Below are 16,135 nucleotides of genomic sequence, written 5' to 3'. Positions count from 1 at the left end.
ATTGACATTATTCTATTCCTAAGAAAGTAGACATTATTATATCAGCATTTAAATTTCTGCTAAATAGAAAATAATTTGCAGGGGAGCTTTGTCAATAGGATTCTTTAAGGTTCTGAGTACGATGCACTTAACTTGCAGACTTGAAAACGCTGATGTAGCCACACTTTGGCGTTCCCGCTCTTGGAAGTATTTGCCATTTTTAGTGTACCTGTTATGCCTAGAGCTCAGGGTTATGAAGAAGCTCCCTTTCACTGCTGAGAAAACATACCCAAGGAGTCCCACATCAAGGGTGGCACAAAAAAAAAAAAAAAGACACAGGTCCGCAAGAGTGATTAATCCTGCAACTTTCATAGACCAACTGATATCCTGGCTTCTCAGAGATATTCCCGTCCACCACTTAGAGAACACTCAGCCCATTTATCCAGGACTGAAGGTTCTCCAGGACATGGGGCTTTCAGTGGTAGAGTCAGGAAGGTCTGGGCAAACGGAGATGGATAGTCACCCACCCCCCTGACTGGACCTCAGGGCCTCGGGTCCTGAGCAGATCATCTCCAGAAGTGACTCATCTCTGACACAGTGCCTTCGGACACCTTCTGCAGCCGCACCTTCTCTCCTACGTCCTTCTGTCCTGCTGCCAGAGCCCCAACGTTCTTGATTCATCATCTGAATTAGCCTGCTCAAGGAGTGACCCACCACAGGGTAAGATTCCATGGAGAACAGGCCCTGCCCTCAGGACGCTTCTGTTTGGTCAACTGTAAACAACCAGGTTTTTAAGCCAGGCCTTCTGGAAATGTCTGTAGATTCTCCAGCACTTTGGCCAGTATCCCCAACATCCCTACTGCTTTCTGTTGGAACCACCTGGCACACCTCCCCCGCCCCCCCCCCACTCCTGCCCTGGATACACTGGTTGTTCTTAACTGCAACCAAGTAGAACACAGGAAAGCCACAGCGCCAGAATTGGTCCGATCTTAGATCCAGGGCCCACATCCTCCCCGTGGCCCTCCACACCTCCAAGCTCCTCCTTGGGTGCTCCCCCTTCTCTCAAGCAGATGTCAGAGCCGCTCCACAGCCTTCAGCCCTGGGAGCCCGCGTACTCGTTCCCCTCCCCTAGGACTCCGAAGCCTTCGGATGAGCACCACCTCAGCTCTGTTCAGAATTGCCTTCCCTCCTCTTCCAATAGGCTCGCCTGCGGAGAGGTTTCCTACCAGCTGCAGGATGCAGACACCAGTAAGCACAGGTGATCGAGGTAGAAGCCAGCACCATGGAGCAGGGTGGGACAAGGGGGAGCTTCGGGTGTTCTTTAAGGGTAGCAGATACGCCACATAATGGGAACTAAGCTGGGGAAAGAAGGAAGTGAAGTCAAGGAGAGATGACCTCAGGGAGAAGCTGGGCCAGCTGTCAGGGGACCCAGGACTGCAAAGAACAGCTGTGCTAACCTTAAAAATAAAACTGTCAGCTATCTTCCCGTCAAAAATGGGTTTATTCAGGAATGGTAGAGAATGGCAACTTGGGCCAAGGAGGCCCACGCAATTCTACAAAACAAAGGAGAGGAGGGTCTTTCATAGAGGAAACAGGGGAGGTGGGTGAGCTGTTACAAACACAATGTTCATTGGTGTAAACGGGGAGTTCAACGTGCAGCGGCTTTTCATTGGCTGAGTTGTGACAGTCTCCCATTGGCTGGGCTGTGGGAGCCGGGAGGAGAGAACCCTTTCTCCCTCCTGCCTGGAGAGTGGAGTGGTAGCTAACTGAAGGGCCTCTCCCCTGCGGGTTAATTAATTCTTCCGGTTGGGTCTGCAATTGACAACCGACGGCAGTGCGTGAGAGCTCCCCCTGCTGGCCTCCTCACGTCATGTTCGGTGAGGTTTCCTTTTACCAATTTTCCACAGCTGCAAGGGGGCACTTGAGCCGACCAGCTGCAAGGCCAGGTCGCTGTAACAGGGAGACGTGGGAACTAATGCTCCCTAGAGCCGAACTGTCAGTTATCACCACGGCCAAGCTGTGGCTGTGGGAGGCCGCTGGAGTGACCAAAAGATGGTGGTGAAGGTGAGCCAGATGCCTTGGTCAGTGAGTGGACAGTGAGCAGGAGGTGGGAGGTGCCAGCAGGGAGGAGGGAAAAAAGAGGGGCACCTGAGCCTAGTAGCGCGTGCTCGCCATGTTTGTGGGTTTTTTTTTTTTTTTTAAGATTTTAGTTATTTATTTGACAGAGAGAGAAATCACGAGTAGGCAGAGAGGCAGGCGGGGGAGGGCGGCGTGGGCGCAGGAAGCAAGCTCCCTGCTGAGCAGAGAGCCCAGTTCGGGGCTCCATCCCAGGACCCTGAGATCATGAACTGAGCCGAAGGCAGCGGCTTAACCCACTGAGCCACCCAGGCGGCCCCTCCACCCCACCCCCCGCCGCCGTGTTCCTGACCACGCTTGCTGAGACTAATCACAAGTGGTGCTCTTTGAAGGAGCGGGGCTGTTTGTCTTGCTCTCCTGAAGGAGCAGTGATTTCAAATAGAGCGGCACGGCTTGAATCTGTTGTTTCTCAGCTTGTGAATTTGAGAAATGAGTGAATCCCTTGAATCCCGGCTTCTTCGTGTGCAGAGAAGGAAGAGTATCACCAAGCGCCTGGCGGAGCACAGGGGTTGAAGATAGATGATGGCATGATGTCCCGTTATTTTCACATTTCATATTAGCCGTTTGTCCGTGTGTCAGACTCCTCGGTAAGACTGTGAGCTGCTTGAGGGGGCTGATTTCACAATGCGCGCTGTTCATGGCTCGCAAGGTAAGCACTTGGCTAACGTTTTGGCAAGAATGTGGGCTTTGGGCCAGAGCGCCTCCCCAAGTCCCATGGGTACCTTTCACGGACTTTTTTTTTTTTTTTTTTACCTCCTTCTCCTGCTGTGACTCTCATCCCTGCCCTTCATGCCCCTCACTGAGATCGTGCGTCCTCCTGGACACTTCCAGATAAACTGCTGACCCTGACAGAGCTTCTGACTTCCCAGGCTTCCAAACCTGGCGGATTTTTCAGGAGAGCCTGGCAAAGGATCGCTGCGCCACCTGCTGGCGATACCCGGGAACTTCACCCTTTTCAGAACCAGGAAGCCGGGGACAAAGAATCCGGAATCCAAAAGGCAGGATCCAGGCCAGAGAGGAAGTGCGGCCCCGAGCCACCTTTAATGAAGTATCCGTGGTGGACATGAATGCACACCACGCTCTCCCTTTGAGAACATACGCAGATAAGTGTTTTCCGGCACATGATGACAGGACAGATACAATATGGCATTTTGATAGTGATTTTTTAATTAAATGTCTAATTATTTCAATTATTTGTAATTATTTATGTTAATTGTTTATTTAAAAAATTATTTAATTGTGACAGTTCCTGTCGTTGAACTGCTATAAGCTAGGTTTTTCACATAGTTAAAAAAAAAAAAAAAACAAACCTCATTTAGTTTTTACATCTGCCTTGCAAGGAAGAAAATGCTTCTGTTTTCCACGTGGGAAACCTGCAGCTCAGCAAGCTCTTCAGACCTGCACTCCCAGGACGCAGGTCTAGGTAGGCAGCCCAGCAGGTACTAAATCCAGGAAGGGACGCCTGGGTGGCTCAGTTTGGTTAAGCACCTGCCTTCAGCTCAGGTCATGATCTGGGAGTTCTGGGATGGAGCCCCACATTGGGTTCCTTGCTCAGCAGGGAGCCTGCTTCTCCCTCTGCCTCTACTGCTCCTTCTGCTTGTGCTCTCCTTCTCTCTGACAAATAAATAAAGAAAATCTTTAAAAAAAACAGGACTGACTCAAGACTGTCCGACTCCAACCGCCCCTCCCCGCTCTCAACACTTGTAGGGGTTTCAGGAAGATCCTGGTTCTTTCCATGTAATTTTCCTTCCATTCTCCACCAGCATGAGTGGCCGTCCTTGGCATGGCCTCAGGTTTAAAAGCAGGTGCCGCTTCCAGCAAATTGAAGGACTGCTGATGTGTGGTCCAGGCCTGCTATGAGCTGTTCACCAGGTGTGCCCTCGTTAGCCCCTGCCCCAACCCTGGGAGGGAGGTGCTCCTCTAATTGCCAAGTGAGAAAACCTGCCTGGAGTCTCGGGGCTAGGAATCGCTGGTACCTTACGTCCATGCTCTGAACCACCACTCAACAGGGTACTCTGGGGATTTTTCAGTACTAATTTTTCAGGACTAATTCACTTGTGAAACAAGTCCAGTTTTAACAAACTTGGCCCATTATTTACATAAGCTCAGCAAGAACAGTTGAGTGTGATCATATAGATCTTTTAGAATCTGCCTTGCTGGAACTTCTTATAAGGAATCTCTAGGTTGAACTTTTAGTAGCCTCTCCGGGCCAGAAGCCAAGCTCTGTACTTGCCATCAGGCATGCCTGCAATACCTGTCGATTTGGGCGAGTTCCTCTTCTGAGTCTCCGCACCTACCAAGGAGTGACATTCTTTACTCACCTGGTGAGGCTGCTGGGAACTCTGTAAGCAAGGTATCAGGCCAACAGTCCCAAGGGGCTTTATGGCTCCAGGTTTCATAAAGTCAACCTTAGTTCCTTTAAACTGTCTGGTCATATCTGAGTCTTTTCAAATATGACATCCCAGTCAAAGCCCTGGTAAAATAACCAGTTTCCAATTCTTTCCTGTTACAAGGAGAACAGATTCTTATTGAACTTGTGCAAATGACTGATTGCCATGGAAGAATGAATACTTACTGAGACCTTTTGGTTTCAGAGGGTTCAGATAGAGAGAAAAGCTTGAATGCTTTGAGCACTTTTACAAATGAGCACTTATACATCTCTATAAGTTACAGATAACTTAAGAAAAAGTATCCCTAGTCTGGAAGAGCAAACATTAGAGAGAACCGGCAATGTTTAAAATAAGACAAAACATTAAGAGACACAACACTATAATCTTTTAGTTCACTTAGTCCCATGTTACTAATTCTGGTGAATGCGGCTTTAGTCAGTTTTGGAAATTCTTACCCATTTCAGTTTTAGGATTTTAAAGTATATCAAATACCTGTATTTGTCCTGAAAGTCCTTTATATGAATCTCCTTGAAGATAAAACTCATTAAAATAAGAGAATTAAAACAATTATAAATGACAAAAACTCAGAATGGATATGGTTAGAGCTAAAGAGACACGGGAGTTTACAATTTAGCTGCAAGGAAATCAGGTTATTTCTGTGATACATAACATTTCCATAATTACAGTATCAAGTGATGATCTCTCAAAACGTTAAAACTTTAGGAAGTGCGTAGAATCTCTAGAATAGTTATAGTATTTTCCCAAATGTAACCCAATGTTTATCACTGGTTTAAATCTTGTCAACAATTGCTAAAACCTTAGAAAGTTTAAAAACACATGCCTAAATATAATTAGGGATGTTAAACACCTGATAAAACAAAACATAGGAACTGAATTTTTCAGGCAGGCAAAGAGAAAACCACTTACACTTTTTAACAGATCAATTAGCTAAGAAAACTTTGCCCCTTTTAAACAGAAAGAAAACCAGCTTTTTATACCAGTGTCTTTCCCTTTTTTTTATTTTACTTCTAAGTGTGCAGTCTTAAGATAGGAGTTTTCTGGGTTTTCCTCCTATCATGAATGATGTCGCAGACAAGGGAGGGATATTTCCCCTGCTGTCCTGTTTGCATCCCTCACGGGAATTTAGGAGCGTCTTAGCTAAGGCCTGTCCGCATAAACCCCGGACCAGGCTACTCCGTGGAGTAGATGACCGTTATGCCATATGACGCCCCGCGAGACTCCAGGTGCAGCCCACTCAGACTCCGTAGCCGAAGTGGTGGAGCCATACAGACACATTCACACAGTCAGGCACTCTTCAGATTCAAACAGGTTGGATACCCTCCCCTTCTGGGCATCTCTGGCTAATGGGAGGTGATCAGTCTCCCCTTTCATTCTTTACAGATTAGAGTGAGTTTCTATGGTTACAGGCAATGGAGGATGGTAACAGGGTGTTTTCGCAGTGCCTCAAGGTTGGGCTGCTTCCTTAATCTCTCAAGGCCAAATGGCCCTTATACTTGGAAGTATAATCTGTGTGGAGGCAGGCCCGGAGAGTGCTAAATCACCTTGGAGGCTGTTTTTCTTTCTTTTTTAGTCTGTCCTGACCATATCTAAAATTTCTTTTGTGAAGATTTCCGTTCACAAACCTTCTACAACTTTCCTTTGCATTCAGGTTTTGTCCCAAGCCATTTCCTTCCAAACAACCATCTCATTTAGGACAAAATTACCTTCCCTTACCTTCAACAAAATGTATTCCCATTCCTTAAATCTTTCTTACTTATCATCTACTTTCCTACAGAGTTTCCCTTATTTCCATCAGTCTTAGTTACACTAAGCAGAACTTTGTATTCTTAGAAACACCTTTAGTTATTAACCAATTGTAAACTGTTACACAACAGAATTCTTCAGGTGGCAAATTTATGAATCAGTTAAGTGGCAAACAAGTTTACCAACAGATTTAAATACTCTTAGTTTCGTTGCAGTAAGAAGTCAAAAGCACAAACCTACATCCAGTAATTAACGACTTAGCATTTTATCCTGTTTGGTTAAGACCTAGATGTCCACAATTTAATTCCATTTGTCATCCAAGCAAAACTTTAAAACTTTCAGATTACCAAAGACTTTGAAAGCTACTTCAGCAATTACCCATTAGAACTTTGAGACAGACAATTAACCATCAGTTTAGTCATTTCTCTGCTAACAAATTTTAACAAATAACACGAGCTTATTTGACCTTCAGTAAATTTTGAAGTTTCACATTTACTGCTGATAACTTAAAAGACATGTCTATCTTAATTAAACCAACAAACTTAACTTAATTCCAATACTGATTTACTTTCCACCTGGGCCAGTGAAGAGAGGAGCCGTGGTGCATGATCTAGAGGCTAGTCATGCAGGCTGCACGCACGTTGGTGCACAGAAACAGGAGAAGGGGGAAACAGAAGAAACAAAGTGCTGCCAGGAGGCAGAGAAAGGATTCCCGGTTTTGGAGCTCATAAGCCCCAACAGAGGAGCAGACGCCATGCTTTCCCATCAGCAAGGGGGGAGGGGTTAAGCAGTCCAAGTCGGCCAGAGAACACAGGGAAACTTCCCCGAAACAAATTCCCCGAAACAAAGAGAGTTTCGGCAGCTGCTTGGGAATATTCCTTATGGTCTTGTCTCGAGTTAGACTAACCCCAGTTGGCTCCAGTTATAGCCATTAACACGGGAAGTGAGTGTGAGAGAAGCCCCCACATTTATTAGGAGAAACAGGGAAATAAAGCCAGAGTCCCCTTTGCTAGGGATGGCCCAGCAACCTGGGTTTACTAGAAGAAGGCTTATTTACGTAATTACCATCCAATATGTCAGGAGAAAGTTTACTAGCTGACTCATTTGGGCAAACACATTCCACAAAAGCCCCTTACTTGGGGTCCTGGTGCAGAGCAATGAAGGCCTAGGTATGAGCAGTGAAGGTATCTTAGGTCCATTTGCCCTGCTTCCTGCAGAGGAGATCTAACTGATAGATCCCACTGAGGCCATCCAGTGTTACAGGAGCTCAGTCCTTTCCTAAGTTTTGCAATCCAAATTATTTCAAGTGGGTTAAAAGGCACCCCAAGGTAGAGTCCTTGAGAACTGAGGAAGCCTACTGAGGCCATGCTTCCAGAAAAGTAAAGAAGGTCCATTACCAAATCCCCCCTGACTCCTGGGTAGCGTCCCACGCAGGATATGTCAGAGGTTCCTGTGTGTCAAAAGCGACCAGAGGCGTCTCTCAAGATATCGCTATTGATCACCATCCTGCCTTCCCTGGGAAGACATTCCTGCCATAAAAGGCCCTGGAGGGGTGCCGGCGTCCCTCCACTTCCCCATCGCATCCTAGGCTGCTGATGGGTGCCTGGTGAATGGACCAAAATGCTGTGCCATGCCATGCTCATTGTCTGTCCTGAAGACTGGATAGTGTTTTGCCATTTTAACCCATGGAAATACTAGAAAAGTTTGGCAAGGGGAAATTACCCAATTTCATAGCTTTAAGCGGTTTGCAGACGACACTGACGAGAAACAGTAAAGACTGAAATCCATCATGGTCTAAGCGACATTCCAGCACATGTGGTCCTTACAGCCAACTTCCCTAGGAAACGGTCCCCGGTTGCATTTTAATTCAATCGGGTACTGGTTTCGGCCGGCTCCCAGTGGAGGTCTCGTGGCCAGAAGTGGCTAGACCGGGCATGTGGAGGGGATCACATTAGATCAATCAGGAGGAAACCTCACACGGGAGTCTTGAGATTGGCAGCCATCCTGGTGACTTAGGTGGCTGTCCCGTGCCCAAGAGAGACAACTTTCTATAAGAACAGGAATAAAGAGAGGCCATCAAGTTTCTGGGTCTTATTGCCATTCCGGCCAGGGCACTAGCTTACAGCCAAAAGGCAGACGTTCTCCTCCCCGTAGAGTAGCCACGGGCTAGAGGATTACAGCCTGAGCAATTGACATGCAAGTGTTCCAATAAGCCCATACTCCTTGAAATGCCCTGGAATGAGCGTAAAGGAAAAGGAGAGAAAGTACTCACCAATTTTGCACCGAAGCTCAGAGTCCAAATGTAAAGACTCATGAATCTCCTGGCTGGCTCGCCAAAAATGATGAAGTCCCAGAACCTAAGTCATGTTTGGTGGGGTGAGGTTTGGAGCTGACGACTAAAGAAAGAATTCTTAAGACATCTTTGGTGCAAAATGGTGGTTTATTAAAGCACGGGGACAGGACCCGTGGGCAGACGGAGATGCTGCTGCCCCGGGTTGTGAGGAGTGGCTGGTTATATACACAGGAGTTGGGTAGGTGAGGACAAAGGGTTGTTCAGAAGGGCTATTGGGATAAAGAAGACTGTCAGGATATGGAAGTCCTGGTTACTATCAAGCCAAGGCCACTTTCCCTCTAATGAGGCACTAACATAAAGACAATTGGGAGTCTCCCGGTGGAATGTTACATTCCTGCTATCAAACGTCCTTGTTAGTGAGATTTAGGTCTTAAAAGAAATTTAACTTTATTTACTTTTCCTTCTACCTCCATCTCCTTCGGTTTTTTTTATGGAGGGGAGGGTGATGTTAGGGCTTGAGGAACTGAGTTATGTATCTTTGGAAATTGGGCTATTGATAAGGCAACTTCTTTGTTGTAAATCTCAAGGACATTTGTAAACCAAGAGAGACTCCTGCCTTGCAGGACTGTGATCTCTGCAAGATAACCATTTGCTCTTCTTTTAGGGCAGTCAGGGGTGCCTGTGAAATGTCACACATATTACCAAGGGGAGTGGGTGGAGAGGGGGTGCAAGGTGCCAGCCCCTGCTCCGTTCTCAGCCAGCCTCCTGCTCCCTCATCAGTTCTGAAACATAGCAATTATTTTTTATTGTATTCATCTGTGGTGTACATTCAGCAAAGTAGCTGGTGATTTTTTTTTTAAAGATTTTATTTATTTATTTGACAGAGACCATAAGTAAGCAGAGAGGCAGGCAGAGAGAGAAAGAGGGGGAAGCAGGATTCCTGCTGAGCAGAGCCTAATGTGGGGCTCAATCCCAAGACTCTGGGATCATGACCTGAGCCGAAAGCAGAGGCTTTAACCCACTAAGCCACACCGGCGCCCCGATTTTTTTTTTTTTAAATAAAGATTCAAACAATTCCCTCTTCAGACACTCTACTGAGAAAGGAAAAACTGCCCTACCCTGAAATCTGGCTGGCAGAGCACACACAAAGCCAGCTGCAAAGTTAACTAAAAACAGTGTTACTCCCAAGGTCAGAATCCGCCATTTTGAGTGACTTCTGTTTTTTGGTGAGAAACTGTGCTCTAAAATCACTGGCTGTCGGAAACTTGGCTCTTTAAAATCCAGTCGGTGAGAATGAAAGATCCCACTTTTGCCGGAAGATCTATGTCTTTAACATAGAAAAACAGGCACAGTTTCAACCCAAATGCAGTGTCCATGATGAAGTCCCAGAACCTAAGTCAGGTTCGGTGGGGTGAGGAGGTTCGGAGCCGATGACTAAAGAAAGAATTCTTAAGACGTCATTGGTGCAAAATGGTGGTTTATTAAAGCACAGGGACAGGACCCGTGGGCAGGAAGAGCTGCTGCTGCCGCCCCGGGGTTGTTAGGAGTGGTTGGTTATATACACAGGAGTTGGGTAGGTGAGGACAAAGGGGTGTTCAGAAGGGCTATTGGGGCAAAGAATACTATCAGGATATTGAAGGCTTAGTTGTTATCAAGTAAAGACAATTGGAAGTCTGGTGGAATGTTACATTCCTGCTATCAAGCATCCTTGTTAATGAGATTTAGGTTTAGAAGAAATTTAACTTTATTTACTTTTCCTTCTACCTCCGCCTCCTTCGGTTTTTGTGGAGGGGAGGGTGACATTAGGCTTGAGGAACTGAGTTCTGTGTCTTTGGAAATTGGGCTATTGATAAGGTAACTTCTTTGTTGTAATCTCAAGGACATTTGCAAACCAAGGGAGACTCCTGTTTTGCAGGATTGCGATCTCAGCAAGTTAACTATTTATCATTTTATGGCAGTCAGGGGTGCCTGAGCAATGCTACACATATGGAGGGGAGCGGATGAAGGGGGGGGTGCAAGGCGCCAGCTCTTGCTTTGTCCTCAGCCAGCCTCCTGCTCCCTCATCATCCAGATAAGGGTTTTCTAGCCAAGACATTTCTATAGCTATCTTTTTTTTTTTTTTAAAGATTTTATTTATTTATTTGACAGAAAGAGATCACAAGTAGATGGAGAGGCAGGCAGAGAGAGAGGAAAGCAGGCTCCCTGCTGAGCAGAAAGCCCGATGCGGGGCCTCGATCCCAGGACCCTGAGATCATGACCTGAGCCGAAGGCAGCGGCTTAACCCACTGAGCCACCCAGGCGCCCTCTATAGCTATCTTCATTTGCTAATTTCCAAGAAGCAAAGCCGTGAGTCTGATTTGCAGTTAACACCCAGAACTGACCTCTAACACACAGCCCTTTTGCTTGAGGCTATCCAAACATTACTTCATTTAAATTTTACCTAAACTCCCTTCCCCCAAATTACATAATAACCTTATCTCTTTCTTTCTTTGGTCAAATGCCCCAGGGCTCTGCTGGTATGCAGGTTCTATTTCCTTGAACCAATAAACCTGACTTTGTCGGACTTGGGGTTTGTCCAGATGGCCTTTGGCTGAGCCGAGCAGGCTAGGACAGCATCCACAGATCCACATGTTCTGCCTCATATTGATGACCGCCCCCTCCCTTCCCAGCCATCAGGAAAGCTGAATTCTTATTCAGAGTTCTTTGACAGGCTTAAAATAGATAAAAAGAATAGAATGGGTTTGAAGCGGTTATTCATCTAAATTCAGAGACAAGCAAACAAGATCATCTTTATTCCCCAACAGAGGATGTGGCCAAATTATTCTTATAATCCACATTTAGTGATTCGCTCCCTAGAAGATGGTGATTAGTAAATGCTTAATATCACTATCAAAGCTGTATTGGAAGGCCCCTTTCTGTAACCCATGAGACATTCTGTCTCCAACAATTTATTAAGTATTGGCTTAATTAGAACTACTCGGTAAGTTTTGAGATGTCCTGCCATGATAACCAGTAACTTCCATATCACTGATTTAGTGGAGTTCGACTATATCATGTTTTGGTTATCTATTGCTGTGTAACAAATTACCCCCACACTCAGCAGCTGAACATGATGAACATTTATCATGTCACACAGTTTCTGAGGCCGGGAATTCTCATTATGCACATTGCTAGAATCCTTACGGAATTTAAATCCAGATAAAAATAAAGTTGCTACTGCTCCTAATTGAATGGAGATACTATATATGTAAATTACGTTCATATAAATGCAACTTTATGAAAGCCTTTGTCATTGTATTTGTGTATACAGTCTGCATTTTCACATTTCTCAGATCGGGAATACAAATATGGTTTGTGTTAGGATCCATAACCCATGGAAATGGCACAGTTCAAAAGTTGAGCAAGTCAGGGGCACCTGGCTGGCTCAGTCGGTGGAGCACAGGACTTGTGATCTTGGGGTTGTGAGTTTGAGCCGCAACACATGTTGGGTGTGGAGATTACTTGAAAATAAAATCTGAAAAATAAGAGCATGTTTATGATAATATCAAAATATTTTAGGAAAGCAAAATGACAATTAATTAATGATTCTGTTCATATGATTGTGCCCAAAGAAAAACTAAGTGGGAGATCATATATATATGTATATCTATATATTAGTATAATTAATTAGGATCCTGAAGTAAACTTTTGCTTTATACAATAACCCATGTTGCAATGGCCATTTAAAGTAAATCAGCACTGTCCTCCTTTTTTTTTTTTTTCCTGTCCTCCTATTTGTATTAAAAATAGAAAAGGTATGGAGTGCCTGAATGGCTCAGTTGGTGGAGCGTGTGGCTTCTGATCACTGGGTTATGGGTTAGAGCTCCACCAAAATGCCCAATGTGGAGCTCCAACCCACCCTGATGCAGATTATAATACGTATTTATTCTACGTGGCATATTTTTATAGGTGACATCGTATTTAACATGCAGTCTGGTAATCTGTCCATATTTGAAACATCTCATCAGGACTTCACAAAAGATGAGGCAGATAGAGTACCAGCTGGGTCCAGGGCAAGGGACTCAGACAGACCTGAGGCTGAGTACTGGCTACACCACTTACTACTGCGTGACCTTGGACAAAATACTTGACCTCTCTGACCTTCTATTTTCTCCATAGTAAACTGGGAGTAATAATACATAAATACCATAAGAATTGTTCTGAAGATTAAATGAGAAGTGTAAGTACCTCTGGGTGCTGTGCCTGGCATGTCAGTCCTTCTTTGAGTGGCAGCTGTAATTATAGTCGGTCCCACATAAAAAAGGCAGTGAAACCAGGTACAAATATAGAGCCATTTTCAGTGTCCATTGGTCAATTTGAAAAGTTAAAATTCTGTTAATAAATACTACAGAATGTATACGGGTAAGCATAAAGCTCTTTTGTGATAATTTCTATGTTTTGTCTCCTTTTATTTTTCTGTTAGTCTAATATACCTCCACCCATACCTTTATGCATAGTCCTTCTGCATCATTTTGTTTGGGGTATGTGTCTTGCTTGCAGCATATTGTTGGGTCTAGTTTTATGCCTCAAAGTGAAAATCTTACTCTTTTAGTAGATGAGTTATACCTGTTCACATTTATTGATGTAACTGGTATGTTTGGTCTCTGGCCTATTTTATAGTGATATCTATTTTATTTACTGTACTTCCCTTTCTAAAAGATGTGCATTCTTGGGGTGCCTAGGTGGCTCAGGTAAGTGTCCAACTCTTGGTTTCGCTCAGGTCATGATTTCAGAGTCATGAGATCAAGCCCAGAGCCTGCTTCAGATTCTCTCTCTCTTTCTGCCCCTCCCTCTCTCCACCCCCACACACGTACACTCTCTTAAGAAAAAAAAAGTGTGCATTCTTTACTAATATTTATTAAAAGATTCTTGGTATTTAGGAAAGTTCATATTTTCTTCTGGTGGTTACCTCTGTACTTAGGCCTTGTTTCTTCTGCAGTGTCTAATTGGCTACTAATTTCTGTGTGTGGTTCATCTCTAGAGCTTTCATTTGTGTCTTTTTTACATATTTCTTGTCTCTATTTAAGACATTCAAGCTCTTCCTTCTTGAGCATAATTAACAGTTATATTAACTGTTTGCTTTGCCTACTGACCTAATCATCTTATCATTTCTGGGTCTGTTTCTGTAGATTTGCTTTTCTCCTCACTGTGGGTTGTATTTTTCTGCTCCTTCACGTGCTTATAATTTTTTTTTAAGATTTATTTTTAAGTAATCTTTAGTTTCAATGTTGGACTTGAACTCACAACCCAAGATCAAAAGTCGTGTGCTCTACCGCCTAAGCCAGCCACATGCCCCTGTGTGCTCAGAAATTTTTGACTGAATACCAGAACACCAGAATTTTTTTTTGACTGAATATTGTATCTTGTTTTGAGTACTAGATGTTTTTGTATTCCTAGAAATATCATTAAGCTTTGTTCTGGGATGAAGTTAAGCTATTTAAAAACAGTTTGATCCTTTCCATTTTGCTTTTTGGGTTGGTTAGGTGGGATCAGAACAGCCTTTCCATCTGTGACTATTACGACTCCATTACTGAGGGGGTGACTTTCTGAGTACTCTACTGGCTCACCATGAGTTGTGAGGCTTCCCCCTCGGGCTGGTGAGCCCTAGAACAATTCCTAGCCCCTTGTGACCTCTCAGGATTGTTCCCTTTAATCTGAAAGGCTCATTCTTTCCACAGCCTTGAGTACTTTCCTAGTAAACATGCACTGAGGAGACTAGAAAAAGACCCTCTGCCAATCTCTGGCGCTGTGTGCATGTGTGTGTGCGTGTGTGTGTGTGTGTGTGTGTGTGTGTGTGTACACACACAGCTGTCTCCTGACACCTTACCCTGCACACGATAGCCATTTGGGCCTCCCAGAACTTCTGATCCCATTTCCTCAACTCAGGGAAACTGCTGGGCTCTACTTCGCTCCCCCACAACCTGGAGATAGTCTCCAAACAGAAAGGTCGGCACTCGCTCTCCTCTCCTTGTATGTTTCCTCTCTCAGGAATCCTTGTTCTTCCGCACGAGAGGTGCAATGTCTGAAAACCATTGTGTCACAGCTTTTGTCTTTTTTTTTTTTTTTAGTCATGTTAGGAGGGGAGAGTGAATCCAGTCCCTGTTACTCTATCTTGCTAGAGGCAGAGTCCTTTGTAAGTTTTTAATGCCCTTGCTCTCCTGTTTTCTTTTCTTCTTTTTCCCCTTTTTGGTTTTTATTTCATAACCGGAATTTTGTACACCTCAATCCCTTTCATCTATCTCACTCTCCGCACCCCCCACCCAGCTTCTCTCTGGTAACCTCCAGTTTGTTCTCTGTATTTAAGAGTCTTTTATTATTTGGGGTGGTTTTTTTGTTTTTTTAGATTCCACATATAAGTGAAATCACATGGTATTTGTCTTTCTCTGACTGACTGACTTAGCATGATGCCCTCCAGGTCCATCCATGTTGTTACAAATGGCAAAATCTCGCTCTTTTTTATGGCTAAGTAATATTCCTATGTGTGTACCACATATCACATCTTTTTTTATTCATTTATCTCTCGATGGACACTTGTGTTGCTTCTATAACTTGGCTGTTGTATAAGTAATCCTGCAATGGGCATAGGCCTGCATGTACCTTTTTGGATTCATGTTTTCATTTTCTTCAGGTAAATACCCAACAGTGGAATTCCTGGATTGTGTGGTATTCCTGTTGTTTCCTATTCCTATTCCTAATGTTTTAATGTACTTCCATACTGTTTTCCACAGTGGTTCATGTACCAGTTTGCATTCCCACCCATAGTGCATGGGGTTCCTTTTCCTCCACAGTGTCGTCAACACTTGCTATTTCTTGTCCTTCGATACTAGCCATCCTGACAGGTGGGAGGTGGTACGTCATTATGGTGTTGATTTGCATTTCCCTGATGATGAGTGATGCTGAGCATCTTTTCATGTGTCTGTTGGCCCTCAGGATGTCTTCTTTGGAAAAATGTCAATTCCAGTCCTCTTCCCATTTCTTAATTGGATTATTTGGTGTTTTTTGAGTCGTAAATATTCTTGATATATTTTGGATATTAACCTCTTACTGGTTGCATCAATTACAGATATTTTGTCCCATTCAATAGCTGTCTTTTTGTTTTGTCCACAGTTTCCATTGCTGTGCAAAATCCTTTTATTTTGGTGTAGTCCCAGTAGTTTATTCTTGCTTTTGTTACCATTGCCTGAAGAGAACTATCCAGAAAAATTTGTTATGGTTGATGTCCAAGAGATTACTGCCTATATTTTCTTTTAGGAACTTTCTGGCTTCAGTCTCATGTTTAGGTCTCTCCTTTATTTTCTTATTTAATTTTTATCATCTAGTTCATTTTTTTTAATCAGTATCTTTTTTTTTTTTTAAGATTTTATTTATTTATCAGAGAGAGAGAGAGGGAGAGAGCGAGCACAGGCAGACAGAATGGCAGGCAGAGGCAGAAGCAGGTTCCCTGCCAAGCAAGGAGCCTGATGCGGGACTCGATCCCAGGACGCTGGGATCATGACCTGAGCCAAAGGCAGCTGCTTAACCAACTGAGCCACCC

At 44.3% G+C, this 16,135-nt stretch overlaps 1 long non-coding RNA gene across 1 annotated transcript; it reads left to right on the top strand.

The window, feature by feature from the left end:
- Positions 1 to 103: 103 nt before the first annotated feature.
- LOC309872647 lies at positions 104 to 3,829 on the top strand. The gene is made up of 3 exons (XR_014316036.1): positions 104 to 2,043; positions 2,584 to 2,764; positions 2,985 to 3,829. It is a non-coding gene; the product is annotated as an uncharacterized lncRNA (long non-coding RNA).
- Positions 3,830 to 16,135: the final 12,306 nt, after the last annotated feature.

The sequence above is a fragment of the Mustela nivalis genome (genome assembly GCF_964662115.1).
Source record: "Mustela nivalis genome assembly, chromosome: 8".
Lineage (NCBI taxonomy): Eukaryota > Metazoa > Chordata > Mammalia > Carnivora > Mustelidae > Mustela > Mustela nivalis.
This window is presented reverse-complemented; position numbering and strand designations above follow the sequence as displayed.